The sequence below is a fragment of the Alligator mississippiensis genome, chromosome 1 (assembly GCF_030867095.1).
Source record: "Alligator mississippiensis isolate rAllMis1 chromosome 1, rAllMis1, whole genome shotgun sequence".
Taxonomy (NCBI): Eukaryota; Metazoa; Chordata; order Crocodylia; family Alligatoridae; genus Alligator; species Alligator mississippiensis.
In genome coordinates, this window is record NC_081824.1 from 452,725,141 (window position 1) to 452,745,826 (window position 20,686).

The 20,686-nt window shown below is 49.4% G+C and overlaps 1 long non-coding RNA gene and 1 other non-coding gene across 2 annotated transcripts; one reads left to right on the forward strand and one right to left on the reverse strand.

Annotated features, from left to right (window-relative positions):
- The first annotated feature begins 1,039 nt into the window (after positions 1-1,039).
- On the forward strand, positions 1,040-16,569 carry LOC132248501 (uncharacterized). Its single transcript, XR_009459699.1, has 2 exons — positions 1,040-1,308; positions 5,878-16,569. It is a non-coding gene; the product is annotated as an uncharacterized LOC132248501 (long non-coding RNA).
- Positions 16,570-18,360: 1,791 nt separating this feature from the next.
- On the reverse strand, positions 18,361-18,547 carry LOC132247944 (U2 spliceosomal RNA). The gene has a single exon (XR_009459330.1). It is a non-coding gene; the product is annotated as a U2 spliceosomal RNA (small nuclear RNA).
- Positions 18,548-20,686: the final 2,139 nt, after the last annotated feature.

Below are 20,686 nucleotides of genomic sequence, written 5' to 3' on the forward strand. Positions count from 1 at the left end.
GAGATACAGAGAGAGAACAATGGCAAGTGGCTGAGGCAGGGAAAGGATACTGCAAATGCAGCTGCTGCTGCAAGACTTGCCTCCCCTAGCAACCTAGGGCAGCATGGGCACGTACCTCATCCTTACCATTGTTTCTGGGCAGTTTCTCTATGCTGGCTTGATTGCTGCGAAGACCAGCTAGCCTCCTTTCTTAAGAGACAATAAGCATTTCCGAGCTTTTGCCATCAAACAAGAACTTGAGTCTGTCTTTCTCTGTAGCACCCTGGCTCCAGATGGCTGGTTGCAGGCACCAGTCTCTAAGAAGACACAGACCCAAGCACCCTGGACAATGAAAGCAAGAGCAGGCTGTGGCCAGCTGAAACAATCCCTCACCTCCCTTAGAAAGCAGGTGCTGCCCAAGGGCTCTACCAGCTGCACTTGCAAATGGTGGCAGTGCTGGGTAGGGCCACCACCCCACATGTGTGCTGGTCCTTGCTGCCAGGGGTTGCCACTCTGCCCTGAGCACTCAACCACCTACCCCAGCCCAAGTAGTAAGTGCTGGTTAGAGAACCTGCGCAGGAGTTGCTGCACCTCTGATACAGGGCGGCACTGCTCTAGACACTGGAGAGCACTACTGGGGAATGCTGCTCTGACCATCCCCACTGGGTCATCACCACCAGGACTTGGCCCTACTCCAGTACTGGCCCTCCTCAGCCTGTCTGTGAAACCACAGTCCTTTTGGACCCTGACCACCTTCAACAGCAAGCGCACAGAATTTCAGCTCATTTAGCTGTCACAACCCAAAGTTGTGATTTTTGTTTTGTGTGTGCTTTGGCACTGCTAAATTATTTTCCCACCAAATTTGCAGCTTTCTTTACAGTGTACATTTCTTCTTTGCATCTGAGAAATGCTTGTTGCAAAGAGTTCCTGCCATTTGTATTAGAATTCGAGCCACATTATTGGTTTGTGTTAAATTATGCACACGTGGCGGCTAGTGATTGGATTGCTAGCCGTATAAGAAGCTTGGGTGGTTTCTGTCCAAGTTGGAGAGAAAGAGAATTTGTTGTTTTGTGTGAAGGTTGCTAAGTACTGTGGATCCTTTTGGACCCAATGCATTTCTTAAAAGGCAACAGGGGTCTGATCAGCCTCTGGCCTCTTCCCGTTGCTGATTGATTCCTAGATGTACCCCTCCCTGCATGCAAAGGAGACGGATCCACGGAGCTTTGACACATCTGTAGGAGATACCGAGCTTGTTGTAGTCCTTGAACAAGCATTTAAGTGGAGCTGTGCCTGGAAAACTGTCCAGCCTACACTGTGACCATCTTTGGTGTAAGTAAACAATCTTAAATCAACCACTAAGTGTCTGTGACTAATTCTAGCTTGCTGCCTGTTTTCTCTGATCCCGTGTGCCCGGGCTGCTGGCCACAGCCTGCATGCACAAAAGGGCCCTGGATTGCTTCTGGCCCGCACATTAGCAACAGGAAGTATCAGGTTTAGCCCTGGACCCACTACAGGGATTTTTATTGACTTAAAAAGACCACCCAGGAAGTGACTCTTGTCTGGGATCTCTCCTCTTTCTCCCACTTACATAGCAGCTTTCTATAAAAATGAAGGGTTACCCCATTGCAGACCTGGCACTGCTTAGAGGAGGGCTGACCCATCAGTGACCCTTGTCTAACTTTGTGTTACCAACTGGTGTGTGCCTACAGGTGTCACTGATTTGGCAGAGAAGGCCAGTGGACACACAACTTGATCCACCTGCCCTTTACAATAGCCTGTTTTAGACCTCAAACAGTAAACCCAAGGCCACAAACAGTGAGAAAAGGTGTGAGAAGCCCCCTCCTGAAACATGCATACTAATGAGGGTGCAGATCAGGAATACTCTTAGTTACCCTTCTAGCACATAACCAGAGTCAAGCATGGAAAACATGAGTAGAGTGACCCTTACATAGTCAGGTAAAAAGAGGTCATTTGTATAAGCAGTTTCTGTGGACAATGCTGAATGCATGTTGTAAGTAAAACCTCAGGAAAGTCTCTTGCTGTTCACTCCTGCCCCCTATTTTCAGGGAACAAAAAAGGGACTCTTCAATGGATATGCCAGATATACTGATTTTTTTTCACTTTGGGCCTTACTGCTTGTATTACAGTTTCAACTTTTAACACGTTACAGAGGATTAGTACATTATTGGGAGAACTTTTAATAAAGAATCTATTAGAAATGACATGAGCTCCAAAAAGGCTAATGGGTTACTGTGCTAGTAACGATTTAAAAACAATTCCATCTAACGTGCTTATAAATTCTTAGATAAGATGCTGCTTCTGCCTGTGACATGCTGATAAACGAAGTGTTCATAAACCAGCTATAGAAAACCATCATAATGAGCAAGCAAACGGTCCAGGCTGCAGAATTTGTGCTGTACCTGGTTAAACTGTGCTTTAGTGACTGCTGTTGTTCAAGGATCACCTCAGCTACACCATGTCATGAGATTAAAGTTGTTAAAAAGATAGTTCTTGGTGGCAGTGCATGTGCACTAGAAGACACATTTATTGTCTGAGAAAACTGAAGGCCTTATTCTATATGGAAATAGCAATTTGTCATCTCCATGTTCTTGCTGGAAAATCTAAAAACACTTCCTTTCGTACAGCACAAACATCTGGCACATAAAGGAAAAGGTCCTTTGCTTTGCCTTTGTTGCCATAGCTGAAAGATCCCCACTGAGTGGAAGCCTCTTGTTGAAAAGAGTTGGGAGCTAATTGCTTTGATCCAGAAAGTTTACAGTGACTGCCCTGACTTTAATTGTGTTCAGTTGTGGTAGATAACCACAGCCTTGTATTGGCCAGCTGTAGGAACTGCTAACAAATGTTCTTGGGTGTGAGTGGGACACTAGCCTAAGGGAGACATTCGAGCAGTAGCAGAAGGGGACCAGATGAGCTGCGCCTTTGCAATTTCTAATTTGTACAGGAGGAATCTTAGGAATATACCTATTCCTTCTGCCAGTTTGGATTGAGGGTCCTAGCCCCTTGTGCTGTGGAGTAGGTGGTCAGGAAATGTGTTTGAATTACCAGCTCATTTAAGGTGTGCCATGAGACTACAGCAGGTCATTAGTCAATCTGTAATGTGTGTGACATTAGCCAGAAGTAAATTAGAGGCCAAATAACCCCTAATGAATGAGTGTGACTCAAATTTCCCAGAGAAAATACACTGAGCACATAGTATTGGACTTCCAATCATGAGCAAGAAGTATTACTGCAATTCTCCAAAGGGACCACGTGAGTTAAGAGGTGCAGACAGCCTGAATTGGTGATGAGGTGCAGGTGGAGAGGATCAGGCCCCTGGGTGGCCCTGCAGGTGGAAACAGTGAAGGGGCTAGCTGAGAGAGCATAAGGGAGGTGGTTGGAGTGGCTTTAATAGCTAGGAAGGAGAAAGGGCTGGGCTTGTGTTATGAGGGGAAGAGCCCTGCTTTTGCTTGTTAAAGCTGAAGGATTGGGCTTTGGTTTTTTGTTTGTTTTGTTTCGTCTTTGTTTGAGGAAGGCTTGGAATGGGTGATGTGTTAAGAAGCTGGAAAGTCCTTTGACTATTTGAAATATGAAAATCAACTTCCTCCTTACTCACTTTTATATTGCTCCACATAACCTGCCAATGAGTGACTGAGAATCGGGTCTTGCACCACAGCAGCAACAGTACCAGAAAGCAAAAAGGTCCTGGGCCAATGTGAAACCCAAATAGTCTCTTAGCTTTTCCTGCTTTTGAACTAGGATAAAGTCTGTGGGTGGGTATGAGGGAGATGGGTGCATTGGTAGTAATGGCTATGTAGGAGTTCAAATTGTTTGTAAGGTATGTAAAGGGAAGCTTATGATAGATGCTATGTTGCTATATATGTGGAGAGGGAGAAATGTATTTTTCCAAGAAATTCAAACTGGGCCCATTGCCTCCTCCCTTGGAGGAGCCCCTAATTATCATGCCCATGTCTGGAGCTGCATGCTATCTTGCCAATGTGTCCACACCGTCTGCCCCTGAATGCAGATCTAGGGTCTGGGGTTGTCTGGGGACTCGTCCTGTATGGTCTCACACATCCATAGTCTTTCCCCACCCACCATGCCCACACCCCGTACAACTTCCTGCACACCCCCCACACAACCACTTCCCAACCAAGCCCCATACACACCTCCTTGCCCCCCACATGCCGTATAGAAGGGAAAGGTGGTATTTTGAGCTATAATGCAAACGCTGCCTGGCAGAGGTGGATGGGTGGATTTGATTCTCCCAGTAGGGATGCTGCTTGTCGGATACCTTTGGGATACCAGAGATAGCTTAGTCTCTGTCTGTGGAGCACAGAAGCCAGTTGGCCTAGTGTAAGGAGGAGGGGGGGATGTGTGGGGGGAGGGGGAAGTCCTGTCCCCACATGCCTCATGGTCAGGGTCTCTGAAGGAAAGGGCTTGGGAGAGTTGTTTGTTTGTTTTTTTTTCTAGAGAAGGGACTTGCAAGGCCATGAGCATCTGTAGGATGAGGGTTGGTCACTAGCATGAGGGGACTTTGGGGGGCAGGAGGCCCCATAGGGAGGAAGGATTGGGGCACTGCAGGTATAGGGAGGTGTGCAGGTGCTGGGGGGTGAGGTTGGGAGGCAGGAGAAGACTTTGGGTGGATGAAAAGGGGTTGTGGGCAGGGGGGAAGCCAGGGGATATGAGGAGCTACAATGAGGTTTGAATGCTTGGGAGGGCTCAGTGAGCTGGGGGTGGGCAGTGAGGAGTCCGGAGAGCTGGGATATGGTGGGATGCATATGTGCAGGATATAGTGGATTTATGGGATGGAGAGAAGGCAGGGCAGGACTTGGAGGAGTGAGAGGGGTTGGTGGGTGGAAGAGGCAAGGGGCACTGCAGGTGGCAGGGCAGTGCAGAAAGGGCAGAGGGAGGCATTTTGGGGCCCTACAGAGGGTCTCAGGGATGCGTATGTGGGAGTGTAGAGAGCTGCTCCGTCTGTGGCCAGGCTGGGTTGGACCCATAGCATATTAGCAAGGCTTTTAGTTTCTTTATCATTTGTAGAAACAGTCATTGTGTTATGGAGCGACGTGGCAGCCCCTCCTCCCCCTCCCCTGCCACCTTTCCAGATCTTACAACTGCCCCTGGGGCCCAGTGAAACCAAGTACCTAGCAGCTCTTTTCAAAGGAGAGGTGTATTTCATAAGGTGCCCTGAAATACCTGCCTTGAATTCCTCTCCTTCTATACTGTTCACAGCATATTTTGCTTTAAAATGTACATTGTCATGAAATGAAAGTGCGATGTGCTGCCAAGTGTGTAAACGGCAACACCACTAAAGTGGTGCAAAAGGGCAATTAAGCCACTTTTGAAGGCTAGTTTTGGCATGTGTACAAGCATCCTAGAGCACTGCATTTATTGTCCAGGAGTAGGTAGTTTGGTACATGTGCAAAATCTTGTGAAAACACGTAATGCTTTTTCTCTATGGCGGGGGAGGACTATACATGTACTCCTTGTAGAAAGATACAATTTTCTGTAACATATTAATAATATATGTACTATAACGTATTGATTGTAAAACACGTGTACACACATGCCCATAGTGGTGCTACAGTGAGCCCAAAACAGAAATCCTGTGTCTGGGCAATGTCCATCCGCATCTGAACTTTGCATCTGTATTGTTCATGTATTGAAAGCCTGGGCATTGCTCTGCTGGTTGGGATGATTCAGATCTTGGATACAAAACAGACTTGACTGCTTCTGGCCATGGCCAGTGAAGTGAGTCCCAGTTTGTGGCCACTAAAATCTGTAGTATATTTAGCTTCATAGGCATAAGGTTCCTTTGCTTCATGCATTCATAAGGCTGTAACAACCACCTTAACGCTCCTGACACACTTGTCTCTTTTTCTCTCTTTCCATCTCTAGCCTCGCAGCTTGAAGTCAGGCCTGAACTGCTGAAGTGGGAGTTGCAGAATAGGCTTTTGAAGCTGGGTGAAGAGACCTGGGAAGTCTGCAGTCTGCTGGAAGTTGGAAACTTCATGGAACAGACTGACCAAAGAATTGTCAGCTGTTGCTTAACTAAGGCAGTGGAAGATGGACAGCCATCCCAGGTGCCTTTGTAACAAGAGACCAGTCGCATGCAACTGCTCTTCTCTCCAGCAGTGGGCCAGCCACCTGTTCCCCAAACCTTGGGACTTGTCAGGCTGTGAAGAGATGAGCCTGCAGCCCTTCAGGGATCAGGACTTCTTTTGCAGGCTTGGACAAAGACTTAAGGTACAGTCATGGCTCCCATAATTGCCACCCCTCAGTGGAGAAAAGGAGCAGGTGACCTGTTCAGTCTGATGCCTTATTGTTACATGCCAAAGCAAGAGAACACATGCTTGTTGCAGTGCATGTCCAGCAACCCACAAGTGCACAACAAATTCTCACTTGCACCAACTGGGGAAACTTGGGAGGGAGGTAGCACGCACTGGCAGCAGCTGGCTTAGAATCTGGGAAGTTCTCGAACTTTCCCTTGTAGTCTGTGCCCTGTGTTTAGAGACAGCTTGTTCCAGTACCATCGCAAAGGCTGTGACCTGTTTTTATTGACATTGCTTGGTTTCCCTGGAACCTCTTGGAACTGAAGCAAAGCAATTCTTGTATGGATTGTGAAGGTGTCAGTTAGGTGGGGTTTTCACCTTTCTGAGCAAGATGCAGAACCCTCCCTTCCAGAACTGTATCTTTCCCCACACCATCGTGGAACGCTGCTGCTGCTGTTGCTTGCACCTATTGTGTGTTCTTCTCGCCTCTGACTTATGGTCCATGCTGGCAAAGCTGCTAGAATTATGGAAAAGAAAAAAGCTTTGTTCCAAGGAACTGGACACGTGGGTAAATATATTTTCCTCTAACAGATGCATCTGGTTAGATCAGTTGCTGTTACTAAGGCTTTCAAGCCAAAGACATGATGCTGTGTATTGGGATGGTCTACTTAAGTATGCCATCATTTAGGCCATTTGCTCTATTTGCTTTGGCTTAGTTGGATGAGTTGATTTATTCCTTTCCTTGACTGATGAAACAACGGTAATATCTGTAAGGCTCACTTGGTCTCCTAGAAACAGTTTGGACGCCTCCTGCTTGAGCCATGCTATTGTAGTATGGCATAAGAATTGCAAATGGCCATGATGGGCCCGAAGGGAGGATTACCATATGGGGTTAGCAAGAACACCTTATCACTTGGAGACCAACTGGCTAATTATATAAAAATAGGTGGTGGGGCACTACAGCTGTTGCCTTCAGCTACTATTAACACGTTCCAAGAGACAACTCCTTGTTCCTTGTCTAGCGCATTACTGTTGGCCGCAACCAAGAGACTTCCTTCTTTTTTTTCCAGGCTATGGCTTGGTAGTGTGTAGATTATGCTGCTCTAGATCAGCATAAGCCCATAGTATCCCCAATACCAACTTGTGCAAGGTCCACTGTCTGCACCTGTCATTGTGTGGCTCCAGTTACTGACCACAGCTCTGCCCTGCACATCAGCAACCAGCTCTGGGATCCAGAAACTGGACTGTTCAGTCTTCCCTGAGGCAGTGAGATCTGGTGGGTCCCAGGTTATCTTGCACAGTCCCTGCAGGAGAGACTGCCTACTATGGTGGTGTCCTCAATGGTGAAGGCTGCTGCCTGTCAATGTGATCTACAGACCTGCCTCGGGGACCCTTGCTGCCAGTTACCCTCAAGCTGTCTGCCAAGCTAAGCTTATTGCTGGAAGAGGTGGAGGTTAGAGCAGGACATGGACTACAGCTCCAGACCAAGACCGCACTGAGTCCAGCTAACGAAGTGGGACCCAGACGGCCTTGTGCTGATGTCTCTGGCCACCTGATGGAAGTTCTGGCTGCATGGCCAAGTCCTGGAAGAAGGTAATGACCTGGCTCATCCACAAAAACAGTGAGCCTGACCATCTGCATCCCTGAAGGGCCCATCACCCTTTGCTCCACCATATTTAAATGTAAACAATATGCTGGGCCACAACACAGCTCAGATCATGGACTGGGCAGTGAATGGGTGGATTGTAGCCTGAACCAGAAAGCTTTCATGTCCAGCGAGGGCTGTTGAATGCACCTTGGCTGCTGATGACCTACGACAGCACCGAGACGGCAAGGTGTCCATGTGGAGATCAGTGCAGGCCTCTGGCTCAGTGCCTTAGCCATGCGTCTTCCAGGAGCTGGGATATCAGGCCAGATTTCCACACATGGTCCCCAAGGCCTACAACAACTACACTGTCACTTCCTGATCATAATGGTGAAATGCTGTTCCGAACTTGAAATGAGGCTGCCTCCCAAGTCCCACCATTGGAGGCTTACCAAGGGCCCAGGACCAAAAGCTAAACCTCCTGGCTTCTGAGGGTGACTTGATGAACTCCTGCAGGTGCTGGACAGCAGCTGTGAGGCAGCTGACTGAACAGAGCTTTTGTTCCCCTCCAGTCCAAGGTGCCCATATACATCATCACCTCTGGAAAGAGAAACTTATGGCCCCCGGTAACAGGATCCCGGGTGAGCCCATGAGATACATGAAGGGTAGTGAGGCTTACCTCAGCCTTGGCTCAGACATGGATCACTGTGCAAATGAATGTGGGAGAACATCATGCTAGGGACCAGTTAGGATGCCTACCAATTGGACTAATCTGTGGGTACCCTGGAAGAAGATGCAGGGAGTACCTTGTCTCTGGCTGCAGCTTTTGGCCCTGTTCCATCTTGACAGCGGCTTCCAGTTCCAGTACCGACCCCCTGATACCCCCAGTCCCTAGGAAACCACTTTGGACTGCCCTCCATACTTCAAGTATCCAATCATTAGGCCAGACCACCAATGCCTCGGTCCCAACCTTTTACCTGGACCAGTCTTTTTGGAGCTGTGGGGCAGGACCCAAAGTAGAAATACAAACTCCGTTCTGCCCGAGAATCCCTGCAAGCCCTCCAACCCCCTGAATCCCAAGAAATGATCGCCCATCTCCAGCAGGCAGTTCAGCAGCTCCAGGCACTGTTTGAACAGCTAGAGGGGAAAAACCAGAGCTGTTGGACTGCCTGGAAGGGGCACAGGCTAAAGCTGGAGCCTGGCAAATGCTGAGCAAAACCATCCCCAAGAGATGAAGCAACAATCGAGCCTTGGCTGGGGCCCTGCTGTCAGAAGACTGCTGCTGCTACCACAAGTCCCACTCCCAGTGCACTTGAGCCAGATCCAAAGAAGTGTTTTGGGATTCCTGGATCAGTGTTGCCTGCTCTTTCCACTGTGCCCCATCATCTGTTCCACAGACCAGGCCAAGATGGGACTAATGGTTGGCCTGCTTGAAGGGAGAAGTCCTGACCTGGGCTTCCTTGCTCCTCGAGGGCTTCAGTCTTTCAAATTGTCCATCCAAGCCTTACAGGGAAGAAGTCCCATAGGCACCTGCCCACCCCTTGCAGTTCATCTCTGCCAAAATAGCCCCCTAAAATGTTCAGCATGGCAGCCAGCTAAAGCCCACAGTGGCTCACGTCAGTGGTAGGCCCCTGGCCTCAAGTGGAATGAGGTGATTGAAGTTGTGGCAATTCTGCCAGAGGCTTAGTGAGGAGCTGAAGGATGAACTTGTTCCTGTTGAGTCCCCTGCTAGCTCAGTCAAGGGCCCCAAGCTCTTTGTGGATCTACCACTGCCTTCCAGAGGAGTGTGTGGAAAAGATGGCCATGAGAGGGGACCCCACACCACAATCCCAGGTCTCCTGGTGCCCCAGGAAGATCTACTGCTCTAGAAATCCAGGGAACTGTATCTGTGGGAGACCTAGAACAACCAGCTGTGAGCTTTGGGCCTCTGCTAGTCTTGTGGAGCAAAAGGACCTTGCCCATGCCATCTGGTTAGCAGTACAGCTGTCAGTCCTTGTGGGCTTGGGTGCTATGGACAACTTAATGGACAAGTGTTTCTGCAAAGAGAGGTGCCTCCTAGTGAGGCACAGGGTGAACCCCATTACAATGGAGTAGTCCATTGTGGGCATCCCACTCAACTTGGATCCAGTAACTTGGGACATTTGTTTTGGCTGCATGGGGTGCTTACCTGTACTGTATCAGTCTTGGGCCCTCTGTTCATGTCCAACATGTGGGATTTCCTGTCCCTTTTGGGGGTAGAGCAGGAGCTCTAGTCTGTCTGACACTGGCAGACAAGGGAGAACCAGGTGCTGGAGCAATGCTAAATGAGGCTTCCTTAACTGCCATCACCATGACTGGCTTGTGCTCCTGCCCGTGTCTATATCTGCATACAACAACTTGGATCTGTCATCCAGCCAGTGCAGCCCCTTGATGCCAAGTGTGGGTTTCATCCCTACTTCCCCACAGCCCTGTCCAACATCTCCACCCCTGTAGTCACAGAACTGGGAACCCACTTGCAATGAATACATGATGACGTGAAGCACCACCACTAGCCTGCCAAGAAGGTCTAGTTTTAGGCTACAAACAGTGCTCGGGGGGGGGGGGGGTGCTCCACGTCCATTGTAGGAGTAAAGAATCGCTCTCTTCCTAATACCTGAAAGCCACCCCTCAACTCTGTCAAACAAGGTCTTGGGTATCTAGGACTCTATGCCATCTCTGCAGTCACCAACATGGTGTCCTTCTGCTTGTAGCTATCTGATGTTCTGCGTGCCCACCCTGTCTTCTACATCTCCCTGGCAAAGCTATGCACAAAGACAACCTATTCCTGGCAGTCCCCAAACCATCCTCTTTGGCTGGGGGCATAAGGAATTCCAACTCAAAAAATCACCATTGACAACCAGAAGTTAGGGAGGAAATGGTATTAATGTGTTTGACTGGCAAGGTTATGGACTGGCAGACTATTTCTAGCAACCTGCAGAAAATGTATGAGCCTTCTGTCAGAGCCACCCAAAGAAGGCTAGCCCAAAAGCCCCCACTTCTAGCACAATTCCTGGATATACTGTAAGGAGGCCAGATCAGGGCCCTGGACTTGCAGGTTCTCAATCTGATCTTATTTCCTGAGCAGGTGGCATCTCAGCAAGGTCAGAGCAGAAGCCTGGTCCCACCTGGGCTCAATGAGGCCATCCAGGCAGTCAAGCTCCTGAAGCCACTTCCTAGTCTAACAGAAGCCAGACCAGAAACGGTAGGCCTCTGCTGGCTTTTGTCATACTCTCAGTGGTTCCTGGCCCATCCCTGTGGATGGCATTTTTAAAGGGTTGATTTGAAAGGGAGAGAGTGAAGACAAGGGTGGAGAGTGGCACAGGAGTGGTCATGCTTTTATTTGTATTTTAGATGGTGCCCAAGATGTTTTACCCTTGGGCTTTATTGACCACTTCATGCTAAAAGGGGTGGTGGGTATGGAGAAATGTTGTGTAATGATGGGTCTTCTGGAAATACAAATATGTGGTTGGAGGAGTGTAGGGGCTGTAGAGAGCTCTTGTAAGGGGTGGCGGGCAATGTAAATCTGTGTTAGGAATATGTGGGAATGGTGGCGCACAGTGCTGATGTCTCAGCAGTATGTGCATAGTGCTGAAGGAAAGGAACTGAGCAGTTTGTCATGAGAGCGGGTGGTAGAGGATGAGGTCAAGGAGGGAGAGCTTGAGGTGAAGTTGTGCTCCAGTGCCTCTTAATGCCTGTGGAGTGGGGCAGGGCATTCGGGACTGACCTGGATGTCATCAAGAGGGCCACAGGAAAGGCTTGGTTTGTTTTATTCATGTCCCGTGAACAGAGGGCTGGTCTTGCTACTGTTGGATAGGTGTAAGGACTTGGCTGTTAAAAGGGCGCAGCAGTACACTAGACTGCTGAGGGAAGTTGTGGAGCCTTCGTCACTGGGGGTGTTGAAAAAGAGGTCGGGTAAACATTGATCAGGAATGATCTAGGAGTAACTGTGCCTATGCTTTACTCTGCTTGTGTCTCATGAGGCAACCAGTGAAGCCCAGAAGCATGAGGCTGGGAAAGACTCTTTTCTTTGTCCTTTGCTGTGTGTTGTGGTAGGCATATTCCTTCCTCAGGAGCGTTGAGCGACTGTCACCAAGGCTGGAGACTGCCAATACTCCTTCCTCAAGTAAAACCTGTAGGTTCCTGGCTAGAGGGACTTGCCCCTTTGCTCAGGGTCAAGCTGGTCACCCAGTTTGAGGTCAGGAAGAAGTTTTACCCCTTGGTCAGATGGGTACAGATTGTGGGGATGAGTGCCTTCTTGTAGCAGAGGCATGGACCTCTTCCTTGTGTGCCATTCAGCATCTTTTAACAACCCTTGCAGAAGGAGGACATGGGTTACTATTGCCACAGGCGAAGCAAAAGGACATCTTGGGGTCATATGATTTGTGGGTGTGTGACAATGCCATTGGTTTAGTTCTAGTAGTAATATGGTACCGTGGATAGAGATGACCCTGCCTTGGGCAGGGGCTGGACTAGAGGACCTCTTGTGGTCCCTGCCAGCTCTGTCTTTCCCTCTTTTGAGGAAGAAGTGGTACCCTGATCAGAATGCCCCTGTGGAGAAGGGGATGATCTGTGGAAGCCATGCAAAGATTTCACCATGGGATGTTGAGAGGAGGGATGTGGGCATGGTAATGCAGCCATCTTAATGGTGATCCCTACTGTGCCTTTAGGTTATTCCTGCTGCCTCGCTATTCGCTGCTCTTTGCCTTAATGCTCTTTCTAATGACATGCCCCGTGACTTGTTTCTTGCTAGAGGATGTTTTGATCTTCATGTAGGCTGTACAGCACGCTTTCTGCCTTCTATTTTTTTATTAAGAAAATATTAAATATTTCTTTATCTCTCCACACCGCCTCCTTTTGTCAATATCTCACAATAAACAATATCATACATGAATCAATAATGCATGACACAACCGTGGGAACTTCCTGTCTCCTTTCTCCATCACAATTTCTTCACAATTGGATCACCAGATCCTCCTCTTACATAATCATCAATGCAATCCATGACAATACATTTTGCTCTCTCATACAGGTTCTTGGGACACTTTCAACATTTATAATGCATCCTCACATTTTACACAATATTTCCCTGTGGTCTCGTATTTCCCTTCTTTTTATTTGCCTTTACCACATTTTCCACACGTCTTTATTTATAGCATACACAACTCGTTTTTGTTTCAGTATTACTGTTTTCCTCACTTGGTTTTCACCTTCCCTGATTCCTGACGCATTTCCTTTCCCTACTTCCCGATGCTTTTTCTTTCCCTCCTCCCTATCCCGGCGGGCTGGAATAATTCCTGCCACCGAATGCCTTGCCATGCCCTACTCCCTTTGCCCTTTTCTCCCTTTCCCTTCATGTAGTCTTTAATCTCATAATACCCCAGCTGTACGCATTCCCTTTGTGTAAAGCATACCCCCTTCCCTATCAACAAACACCTCACTTTCCATAATGGCACCCTCATCCCCATCAAAATCACCCGCACTTCCCATTGCCTTGTTTCACTGGTCCATACACTGCGGTCTCATAGGACACCCCCTGTGCCCACCCTATTGCCCTTAGAAACTTCCCTACTCTTCCCCATACCCTTCTTGCAGACGTGCACTCCCAAAAACCATTTTCTTCCTTTGTACAGAACTCCCCCAGGCTTTCTGCCGATCTCACCAGCCTCTATCGGTGTAGTACTTCTCTGACTGATAGCACCCGCCTAACTATACACCACGCTATTTCCCTGTGAAACCCTTTCCACCTTGTGTCTTCTATTCCCCTCCACACCTCTCTCACCTGTTCCCATACCAAATTCCCCACATCCGTTAATCCATCTTCCTCCCTAATTGCATTGAAAATTACCCTCGCCTTTTGTAATCCTTCCATCCCGTTTTACCAAACCCTTTGCCCTGACAAATGCCGCCAGCCTATCCATGTGCTGTGATGGTTTCCCTGCCCACATGCCTGTCCACCTTTCTCCAAATATCCCCCATTCCCTCAAAACTCTACCTCCCCAGTACTTTACCCATTTCCCCACTATTCCTTCCCCTCTCCGTGCCTCCCTGTCTAATGCCGCCACCCTGTGCCCATATATGAACGTTTCCATCTCTGGAAAACCCCATCCCCCTAGCTCCCCCGCTTTATAAAGCTCCCTACGTGCTACCCTCTCTCCCTTACTTCCCCAGAAAAACACACACAATTCCCTTTGTATCCTCCTCGCTTGCCTCCACGATGGAGGGTATACCCACCCTATGAACAGCAGGATCGGTAAGATCACAGACTTGATTAGCTTTACCTTCCCTGTCTTAGACAAACCTCTCCCTCCCCATATTCCCAGCACCTTTTTTCCTCATCCTATCCTATGCTTCTGAAGGACTAGCACGTCCTTTATCTTTTAGAACCCTCTTAATCTGCTCCCATTTACCTCCATCTCAGCAAATTTCTCATGTTCCACAATATGAAATGCATTCCCCTGTCTTACTCCCCAAGTGTCCTCCTCCCTCCCCCCTCATACCTCCATTTCTTCTCAACCCCCACCCTCCACATCCCTGTTGCTTAAGCCTAGCTTACAATAGCTGACGGGCTATTAGAAAAGCTGCCCCCACCCCGACTCTCCTCCTGATTTCACTTACACCATTTGTCAGTCTTGCTTCTTCCCCTATATCTTTTCCCTTCTCACTCCTCTTTTCTTGTTCTTCCCGTTTTTGCTTTGGTATCCCCACTTTCACTCTTTGGTTGGTTGCATGATGTTTCCAGCAAAGGCTTTCCCTGCCCAAAAGAATTTCCAAATAGTTACTTACACCAATTAACCCCATGCCCCTTGCACTTCCTGTCACTTTTTTCTCCTGCCTCCCTCTCCTCTACTGTGGCTGTCCATTGCTCTACAACAATTTCTACAGTTGATGTAGCCAGCTTCTCTACTTCCTCAAATAAATTCATCTTTGTCCTGAGCTCCAATACTCTCCCAGCCATCTTCCTTCGCATACTGAATGTTTCCATCCTCTGAAGGGATACCAGGGACTTGCTGTCCCCTTCCATCTTCTCTCCCTCCCGTTCTGACATTTCCTTCCTTATGAGTGGGGGCACTCTTCAAAATTGTGCCCCTCCTCCCACCATGTTTTTGCACATTACTTCAGCCTTGCATACCCCTGCCCTATACCCCATCCCACTGCATCAGCAACTTATTGTCAATGGACAACATGTTTCAATGGGCCCTGGTCCATTATATTTACTATGTCACCTTGGTTGACCAAAATAATAGATATATTCCCTATGGGGACCCAAACAGAAGCTGGAAGGAAGATGTTTGATTCCTCAATGATCTCTTGCCATTCCAGCTCTCCGTGAACCGGTCCATATTTTGTTCTTATTGAAAGCTCTGTCCACCCAAAGGACTCTCTTTTTCCTTTAGCCTCCAGACAATGTTGGATGTCCTCCAGTTCAATTACATCATTGAACGTTCTTAAAACAGCCCTCTTTCATGGGAGTCTGCTCTGGCTTGAAAGCGCAGTTCTGTTAATTGTCTCTTCCATGCTAATTCCTCTGCATGCCTCTCCCAAAAGACACTATATGCCTTCCTTTCCCTAAAACGTTCTGTCCCAGATGCAATAATTTTCATGTGCCACCAGGATGCTTACAGGTTTTCTTTTATTAATAAGGTAACGAATTTAAAATGCCCAACCTCAACCAAACTTTCCACCTTGCAACACAAAACCCAACAAAACCATCTCCAGATTTAGAAGCATCTACAACCCTTTATCATTCAGCCACAGATACCTTGCACAACCTGGTTCCATGTCACCTTACACATTGGTAAATCATATATCCAACATGTGTTACAGATAACAGAAATCTTTAACATTTAACAAAAGTGTGTATGTATGTATTTACAACTGGCTTATCTTCATCCCCACTGCTTCACCTCTTACACATCCCTTATCATAATTGTCATCCCTCGACACCACACTTGCCGCCCCCCCGCCCCCAATCTTCTTATCCAGTCCCCTGTAGGGGCAAACTATTCTTCCCAATTCACATTTTGCCATACTCACTGCTTCAGTTGCCCTTCCTTTCCCATATATCCCCATGCCTAATAATACCCCAGCTGCAAACATTCCTTAACCATAAAAACAACCCCTTACTTGCTAATAAATGCCACCTTTTACCTACTATCCCCTTCCAAACCTCTCACCTATGCCCTTGATCGATCCCCTACATCCATCACCTTGTCGCTTCCCCCTGCTTATTACTTTAAATAGTGGTTTTGCATTGTCCCACCCTTCTGTGCCTAGCTTCTTTAGTCCCTCTGCCCTTTATAAAAAAAACAAAACAAAACCCCATCCTAGCATAATGTATCATTTCTTTTTCTTTCTCCTTCAGCCTGTAAATCCATCCATCTCATTGCCAACCACTGTAACCCCTAAACAACTGCTCTCCCCAGTCTCAACAATTTCCCCAGTAACCCCTCTCCCTTTTTCACTTCCCTTAGTCACAGCCACCACATGCACTTACAGAAAAAGCTCTATTTTGAGTAACCCCAGCCCCCCAATTCACCAGTTTTACAAATCTCCCCCTTGCCATCCTCTCCCCTCCCCCCACGCAAAAAAATGCCAACTTCTCTTTAAAATGTATTGCACTTGCAACCATGAAGGAGCGTGAACCCTCCCCGTAAACAAAATAATAGGCAGCAGCACCTGCTTGCCCAATTCCACCTTCCCCCACCCCCAAAATAATCCCCTTGTACCCCACAATCCCACCACCTTCTGTATCCATGCCCCCAACTCCTCCCACACCCTCTTCCTTTTCCCCTTCATCTCAAAATGTACCCCAACCCTTTTTTTAAATGATTCCCCAGCACCTGTAACCCATGTCTCTCAATGCCTCCCTGTCACTCCCTACATGTCCCAAGACTCTCTCCACTGACCTTCTACCCCAAACTACTATAGTGACATCATCCATATACAACAAATCTTCACCTCTTCTTCCACCCCCTTCTAATGCACTGAGCCACTGGCTTCATTCCACAAATAACCACCCCTGACCCCAATTCAATTACCCTTCCTTCCCCCTTACCCAGCTCCATAGATGTGCGCGTCTCCCATTGATCATTTCATATCACTTTCACATACATTCTCAGATTCCACCTCCTCCCTCCCCTTCCCCGCTTTCCCCATTTTTGCTCTATTTGTGTATGAGGTCTGGCAATCCCAAGGGATATATCCCTCCTCCTTGCACATGATGCATGTTATTTTTGTTAGACAAGTATTAGCCTTTTTCCCCACACCCAAAGCAAACAGTCCTAGAACAAAAAAACATCAAGTGCCCCCTCGCTTACTACGTAGTTTGGGCTGTCCAAAATAACCCTGGGGTGACCCAAAAGAAATTACTGAAGGAAGGTGATAAATCCCATCCATGTCTCACCTGTGCATGTAAAATTACCTATGCCTTCCATGACCCCATCCAAATCCTATAACTATTGAATACCAGGGTTTGGACTCCATCTTTGCTGGGAGTTCCCATGATGAGCTTGCTGGTCTTGACCTACCCTGGGGTTCCCACCACCTCTTGCTCCCATGGCCTGCTCCCCTCAGGTACCTGACCTTTTCAAAGCACTGCAATCCTGTGGGTCTCTGCTCCATTGATCACCCTCATGTCTGGCCCGGATCTTGCTCTGCTGTCTTCTCCTGTTCTGCCATCCTCCTGGGTCCCTCTTGGGCAAGCCAGGAAACAGCTGGGTTTCACCCCGGCTGCCCTGATATGAGCCTTCAAGATTAGCTGCCCAGGGCCAGAGGTGGATCAGGGCCAGGGGCCGAGGGGGCCTGATGAGTGAGGTCAGGTCAGAGAGGACCAGGGCTGAGGGTAAGATGGGCCCTGGCCCACCAAGATGAGGCCTGGCCATGGCAGGGGCTGAAGGCTCTCTGGATGGGGCTGTGGTTGGGTGGCAGTCCCACAGTGCCTGGTTCCCCTGCAGGAAAGCCACAGTCAGTCAGTGGCCCTGTGGGTGGCATTGCAGGTGTGTGGTGGGGTGGGGCATTGTAGGGCACAGTTGCATTTCTGGGGGGAGGCTTCCTGGCAGGCAGGCAACCAGTGAGGTGCTGCCTGTTCCCTCATTCCTGCCAGTCACATGCTTGCTCGCTCTTGGGGTTGGCTATTTGTGTATTGGTTTGGCTTTCCCCCACCTTGCTCCTCTTGCTTTGGGTGGTGCTGTTGATTTCTAATGCTCGATGAAGGCAGCGTTTTGTCTTGGGCGGCTTTCCTGGAGAGGCTGGGGGGTAGGGAGGGAGGCCACTGTACTTGTTGGCAACAGGGGCTGCCCCAGCCTGCCATCTGCCAGACTGGCAGGGAGGTGAGTGTGCACCCATGCATTGGCCTAAGCCCCTTCCAGCCTCCCTGTGAACTGGCTGGCCCCAATTTGCATAGGGCCTGACCACCCCCCCCCCAGCGGTCACCCAGGAGTAGTGACTCGGGCCCCAGGCCCAGGCCTGTGCTGCTCTTGGATCTGAGTGGGGAGTTCCCCTAGTAGGGGAGCAGGCATCTGGCTCAGCAGCACTGCAATACTAGGCTGATACCTGGAGTGGTTGAAGCAAACCTGGAGGCCCTCTCCCTGTGCCAAGAATGCTTTTAATGCATCAGTGTTCCCATCAAGGATGTTATCAGCAATTAAACTGATAAGAACAGATTTGAATTTTATTAGTGGATGTTAAGAGTTATGAACCAAAAAGATGACAAAGCCAGTAAGGAAATATAGACCGCCTGAGGGAGGGACTAACAAAAGAGGGTTGGGGGATGAGGAGGGGAATTCAACTAGGTTTCAAAAAATATGATGTTATCCAACTAAGCCAGGGGGTGGGGACAGGGGAGGCAGGGGGGTTGCAACACCAAGACAGAGGAGAGATGCACACAAATCAGTACAACGGTCTGTAATGGAGAGAGTAGGCTGAAGACGGTTTCCTCAGTCAATATATAGAGTCTCATTGCAGGGTTCCTCTTCCAGTGGACCGGGGTGGTCCATTTTTGAACCTTCTGCTCAAAGTCTATCAATTGCAGCACCAGGTTCAGGTGGTCCCCTGAGTCCAGTCCAGTGACAGTCGGTCTGGGGGGTCGGAGTACTGGTGATAGCGCGTGATGTGCTCCACGTAGATGTCGTGGGACCAGTGGATCATGTCTGATGCCATGAGGCAGGGCATCAGTTTGGCATAGGGGTGGGAGATGCAGCAGGCACGCAGGACGATCTCATTGCTGGGATCCCAGGGTCTAAGCGTTGCCACAGTGACCACATGGACTGTGCTGTTATAGCCACGGCCTCTCAAGATGTTGGCCAGCGGGGTGTACTTCTCCCGCTTGTGACCCCGGACATTGGTGAAGGCTTGGCGCCAGTTCTTGAAGGGGATGGTTACGTCCATGATCGTGCCCTTCTTGGCCTCTTCGCTCATGCTGATTGTTGGGTCACATCTGGCTCTCAGGCCAGGACAGTGCGGTTCACAGAGATCTCCCCCGCTGTGGCTGGGATGGCCCTCACCAGGTGGTCCTAGACAGTGTTGTGGTGGAGCTGCCAGGCTCTGGCATGCAGCTTGCAGCTGCACAGCACGTGGGGGAGGGTCTCCGCTGTGTAGCCGCATCACTGGCATCTCTTGTCCCAGTGGCCGAAGTGGACAGCCCCATTCAGAGGCAGGCAGTTGAGGCGGGCGCGGTAGAGGAAGTGCCAGTCTGCAAAGTGCATGACACTCCTGCTGGGTATCAAGTCATTGCTGGAGTCCCACTTCAAGGTGATGTCAAAGACCTTACCCTGGTTGGGTTTGGCCTTCAGGTCACCAGCTTACTTGTTTCGGTTGGGGTCCTTCAGGAACCGCTCAGGAAGGTCCTCATGCAGGGTGTCACTGTGATGCGGTCGGCATGCAGGGCTGGTTCCAGGGAGACTCTTGGCACTCCTTGGTTCAGATCCAGGAGCAGCCAATGTGTTTCTGAAGGCGGCATGTGGTGTTGCAGGCTCGGCTCCACGGTGATGCAAAGTCCTTGCTGTCTCTGCTGAACTCGCCCTCCAGCAGGCCACTGAGGAAGGTCGCCAAGCTGCATCCAGTTGGCTGTCTCGGGATCCTCTGTGGGTGATCTCCTCCAGGGTGCTGGCAGCAATGACATTTTACCATGGCATCTGGGCAGGTCAGGAGGCAAATGGCATATGTGACCACCACCATGTTGCAGAGGTCTCCCATGAGGGGGATGTTGTCACCTCCCTGCCAGTAGGGTATGTGCAGGACCTCGTTGCTGGCCTTTTAGTGGCAGGTGCAGTTGCTTCTTGAGCAGCCACTGGATCTTGGCATCCGCTTTCTTGAGGAGGGTCTTGGGGACCGCCGAGGCTCTTGGGATGAATACGACGTGGGGAATGAGGAAGGTGTTCCCTGCTGGCCCCCTGGCAGAAGATAAGTGCTGTGATGAGTCCAGCTTGCAGGCATCCTGCACAATCCCATTGGTGGCATCTTGTGGTATCTGCTTGGACCAGTGCCTGGTGGGCGTCTCTAGGTGGCAGTAGGTCTTACTATCACGCAGGTGCCTCATCTCTGTCCTGAGCTCTGTCCTGATCCTGGCCCTGGACTGTGAGGCTGGAGTCCAGGATGCGGCTCTTCTGCCTGCTGTCCATGTGCAGGGACGTGCACTTGGTGACGTTGAAGCGCAGGCCCATCCACTTGGCCGCCTTGGATATCACGTCCAGCATCTGCTGCAGCTGGGTGGCATCAGGGATGAGGAGAATGAGACCATTGGTGTTGGGCAGGACACTCAACTTCTGGCCATACAGGAGGAGCCTGCTGGGGCAGGCTGTGGCTCAAAGGAGCAGTTCCATGGCTAAGCTGGGGC